Here is a 5,582-nt window from a genome sequence, read left to right as displayed (position 1 = left end):
ATCATCCTAACCAACTTCCCCTCTAAATACACCTCTGCTGTCTTCAACCAAGATCTCAGCGATCACTGCCTCATTGCCTGCATCCGTAATGGGTCAGCGGTCAAACGACCTCTACTCATCACTGTAAAACGCTCCCTGAAACACTTCAGCAAGCAGGCCTTTCTAATCGACCTGGCCGGGGTATCCTGGAAGGATATTGATCTCATCCCGTCAGTAGAGGATGCCTGGATATTTTTTTTAAATGCCTTCCTAACCATCTTAAATAAACATGCCCAATTCAAGAAATGTAGAACCAGGAACAGATATAGCCCTTGGTTCTCCCCAGACCTGACTGCCCTTAACCAACACAAAAACATCCTATGGCGTTCTGCATTAGCATCGAACAGCCCCTGTGATATGCAGCTGTTCAGGGAAGCTAGAAACCATTATACACAGGTAGTTAGAAAAGCCAAGGCTAGCTTTTTCAAGCAGAAATTTGCTTCCTGCAACACTAACTAAAAAAAGTTCTGGGACACTAAAGTCCATGGAGAATAAGAACACCTCCTCACAGCTGCCCACTGCACTGAAGATAGGAAACACTGTCACCACTGATAAATCCACCATAATTGAGAATTTCAATAAGCATTTTTCTACGGCTGGCCATGCTTTCCACCTGGCTACTCCTACCCCGGTCAACAGCACTGCACCCCCAACAGCAACTCGCCCAAGCCTTCCCCATTTCTCCTTCTCCCAAATCCATTCAGCTGATGTTCTGAAAGAACTGCAAAATCTGGACCCCTACAAATCAGCCGGGCTAGACAATCAATCCTTTCTTTCTAAAATTATCTGCCAAAATTGTTGCCACCCCTATTACTAGCCTGTTCAACCTCTCTTTCGTGTCGTCTGAGATTCCCAAAGATTGGAAAGCAGCTGCGGTCATCCCCCTCTTCAAAGGGGGGGACACTCTTGACCCAAACTGCTACAGACCTATATCTATCCTACCATGCCTTTCTAAGGTCTTTGAAAGCCAAGTCACCAAACAGATTACCGACCATTTCCAATCTCACCATACCTTCTCTGCTATGCAATCTGGTTTCAGAGCTGGTCATGGGTGCACCTCAGCCACGCTCAAGGTCCTAAATGATATCTTAAGCGCCATCGATAAGAAACATTACTGTGCAGCCGTATTCATTGATCTGGCCAAGGCTTTCGACTCTGTCAATCACCACATCCTCATCGGCAGACTCGACAGCCTTGGTTTCTCAAATGATTGCCTCGCCTGGTTCACCAACTACTTCTCTGATAGAGTTCAGTGCGTCGAATCGGAGGGTCTGCTGTCCGGACCTCTGGCAGTCTCTATGGGGGTGCCACAGGGTTCAATTCTTGGACCGACTCTCTTCCCTGTATACATCAATGAGGTCGCTCTTGCTGCTGGTGAGTCTCTGGTGAGTCGCCAAACCCACTGGCTCCATGTCAGCTACAAGACCCTGCTAGGTAAAGTCCCCCCTTATCTCAGCTCGCTGGTCACCATAGCATCTCCCACCTGTAGCACACGCTCCAGCAGGTATATCTCTCTAGTCACCCCCAAAACCAATTCTTTCTTTGGCCGCCTCTCCTTCCAGTTCTCTGCTGCCAATGACTGGAACGAACTACAAAAATCTCTGAAACTGGAAACACTTATCTCCCTCACTAGCTTTAAGCACCAACTGTCAGAGCAGCTCATAGATTACTGCACCTGTACATAGCCCACCTATAATTTAGCCCAAACAACTACCTCTTTCCCAACTGTATTTAATTCATTTATTTATTTTGCTCCTTTGCACCCCATTATTTTTATTTCTACTTTGCACATTCTTCCATTGCAAAACTACCATTCCAGTGTTTTACTTGCTATATTGTATTTACTTTGCCACCATGGCCTTTTTTGCCTTTACCTCCCTTCTCACCTCATTTGCTCACATTGTATATAGACTTGTTTATACTGTATTATTGACTGTATGTTTGTTTTACTCCATGTGTAACTCTGTGTCGTTGTATCTGACGAACTGCTTTGCTTTATCTTGGCCAGGTCGCAATTGTAAATGAGAACTTGTTCTCAACTTGCCTACCTGGTTAAATAAAGGTGAAAAAAAAAAAAAAACAGAGACCTGAGACCACAGGTACACACTGGTCTGCTAGGTGGTTCTCAACCCTCTCCTCAGGAACCCCCAGATGTTCAATGTTTATGATCTACTCCAAAGATAGGAAACCTAAATTATTTAGTCATCAAATCATCAAGCAGTTGATTAGATGAATCAGGTGTGCTAGTTCAGGGTTACAACAACATTTTAAATGACTCTCTGAGGAGAGCTTTGAGAACCACTAACGAACTGATTAATTGATTTAACCCTGAAAGTGGCAACATACAGTATTTTTAGCATAAAAGTACCAACTGGTGTAATTTTTTTACCCCAAATTGGTAATGATTGCAAAAAGACAATGTTTTTCAAGCATTGAAGTGTTGAGTGGTTCAGGATTGTTTCTGACTCACATTTTGGTGTACAGTACAAAGCACTCTGAACGTCTTAGGGTCCTGTGCCTTATAGTTTCAGCAAGCCCCGCCTGTCTGCTCTCCGCTCCCACTCTCTAAGCGGAGCGGACTTGAAGTGTCAGGATTCATATCCTACATTTGCATAGGGAGTGACAAGTCACATTTTATGGCCTATCCAAAAAAACAATAGATTTGCTCTTCCTCTGAGCGACTGTAAGATGGCATGAAAAGTAACAGTCCAGCAAATCCAACAGTTGTGGTTTGATCTCGCTGTTTTATCCTTGATAAGGTTTAAAGGGGCAGTTAGTGGTTGAAACAGTAACACAACATACTCCCCACCACTATTTCGGTAAAAAGCTGAGGGATTGTGCTGGAGAAATGTAATCACTCTCAAACTGATAGACAGAGTTATGGATGAAAGGACTGACTATCCATGATATCAAAATTGTATGGTTTTAACCATGTTTTAAGGGTATACAGTGTTTGTTTACATTTACGTTGTTGACAAACATTGGACCAAAACAAGCTTGTATTTTGGGTTCTGATCAGGGGCCTGTTGCACAAAACTAGGATAAGGGATTAAGCCAGGATATCTTGGTGATCCTGGCTCAATTGATCCGTAATCCGGTTGCACTAAAGATGGATAGGGGGCAGGAGGATATGTTATGGTATAAATTACCATGGAGATTTATTCTGTGGAGCTAAATTCAGGCTAAATTCAGGATCTATTTAATCTCATCCCTAATGTCAGTCAGCAGTCACCACAAATGGAAACCAATAGTTATTTCACTGCTCACTATACATTGTTATCACATATAACTAGACCCACTGTTATTATTTAAACGTTTGTGATCATTAATTTCAATGATTTTGGATAAAAAATGATTTTTAGATGATGTTGCTATCATTAGATAATTTACAGTTTCCCATAGACTATAAGGCTATATATAAAATGATAGAATATTAGGGCTACAGAGGGGAAAAAAACACAAGTCATAATATTGTAACCAGTTGTTTTAAAGGAGGACAGATGTGGGGCATTTCGTGAAATTGTACTTCAGTATGGTTTCATAAACAAAGACATGCTGATGTGCCAGAATATTAAGTATCACATTGTCATAAGTATCAAAACTGTAAAAACAATATGTAGCTTTTCTGCAGAAAGAACCAGCCTCATAAATTTATGACTTTATCCTTTTTCTTCAGTGTGGCCCTAGTACTCTGTCATATAAACAAAGACACATTCCATATGAATATAAAAACACAATGTGTAACATTATGTTCCTTTATTGAATAAGGACAAAACAAAGCAGGTAAACCATCAGCTCCTTTCGAAACTGAAGTCACAGTGACTCTACAAGATGGAAAGCACAGAATCCAAGCATATTATACAAAATTATACATACACATTCAAAGGTCTGTATATAACACACCCTGCATGTCTGCACACTAAAATAAATGCAGGACAAATCCATACACATCAACTGAACAGACAAATGAATGGATGCAGTAGCCTCCCTGCAGCCTTGTATTACACACAGTATACCGCACAAACATCATAAGAGGCCAAATTCGTCAAAAAACGAACCCAAAAAAAACCAAATTCCTCTGCCACCGCAGGACATATTTAACCAAAATTGAAAGCACACATACTAACTAAAATAATTCAACACATATTGGTCCCTCCAGCAGCCGACCACTGTCGTCATCAGGGAAGATTGCCGGATTGTCCCAGTCCATGGCTGGTGGCACTCTGGGGGCCCTCTCCTTCCTCAGGCAGGCCACATTGTGGAGGACAGCACAAGCCACAGTAATATCACATGCCCTAACAGGGCTGACCCTTAATTTGTGAAGGCAGTGAAAGCGTGCCTTCAGGAGGCCAAATGTCATTTCAACTCTGGCCCTGGTCCTGGCATGGGCATGGTTGTAGGCCTGCTGTGCTTCCTGGGGGTCTGTGAAAGGTGTCAGGAGAAAAGGCTGGCAGCCATACCCCTGTCTCCCAGCAACACACCAGAGAATTCACCTGTCAACACAAAATCTCATCATTACTACCTCATAAACACAGTGATATTCTTGACACAGCCATGATGGTTATAAATAGGGGTTGTGTGGCTTACCTTGTGATAGGCACTGATAGATTTCAGAGGCCCGAAAGATTCTGGAGTCATGGACTGAGCCAGGCCATTTTGCCACAACATTGCTGATCACACAGTCAGCATTGCAGACCATCTGAAATCATAAGATGAGGAATATTACACCAATCAATGCACATCACTGGCAATGCAGAGTGTTCGTCAATGGACAATATCAAAAAGTTATGTTCACCTGAACATTAATGCTGTGAAAGGATTTCCTATTCACAAAATCGGCCTCATGGGCACCTGAGGGGGCTTTTATCCTTATGTGTGTGCAGTCCACTGCACCAATGACATTGGGGAAACCTGTCACACAAAGTAATGAGTATCCTACTATGTGTTAACAGTTGTCCTGTAATTTGTAGATCCTCTTACCTGCAATCCTATAGAACTCCTCTTTGATGTCACAGAGTCTTCTGTGGCCAGGGAAGAGATGAAGACATCTGCTAATGCTTTGATAGCCAGACACACACTCCTTATTGTGTGGCAAATTGTGGCCTTGTTCAGCTGTTCTGCATCCCCCACTGAGTACAGGAAGGCTCCACTAGCAAAAAAGCGCAAGGCCACACAAACCATTTGCTCCACACTCAGTGCATGGCTCCGTGCAGTGCGGTGCTTAATCCTGGGACCCAGTAGTCTGCATAGATACCTGATGCCATCTGCAGAAAACCTGTATCTTTCATATAGATGGTCATCAGGAAGGCCAGTGGGTCCAACCGGTCCCTGAAGACCCTTTCTCGCCTGACTCTCCTCGGCACAAGTGCTTCTTCATCCACCACATCTCGCACGAATGGGCATGCCATTGTCAGAGCAGAAAGGAACACAATTTTGGGCCTTCATATAGGCTAGTGGCCACACCTGGTGCTGGGGGTGGGCAAAAGAGGGCGATGCCTTATAACGATGACTTGGTTGTACTGATTGCTGGGAAAATAAAAAAC

This window comes from Oncorhynchus nerka, linkage group LG12, assembly GCF_034236695.1.
Source record: "Oncorhynchus nerka isolate Pitt River linkage group LG12, Oner_Uvic_2.0, whole genome shotgun sequence".
In the NCBI taxonomy this organism is placed as follows: Eukaryota; Metazoa; Chordata; class Actinopteri; order Salmoniformes; family Salmonidae; genus Oncorhynchus; species Oncorhynchus nerka.
The sequence above is the reverse complement of the archived record's forward strand: the minus strand, read 5'-3'. Positions refer to the sequence as shown.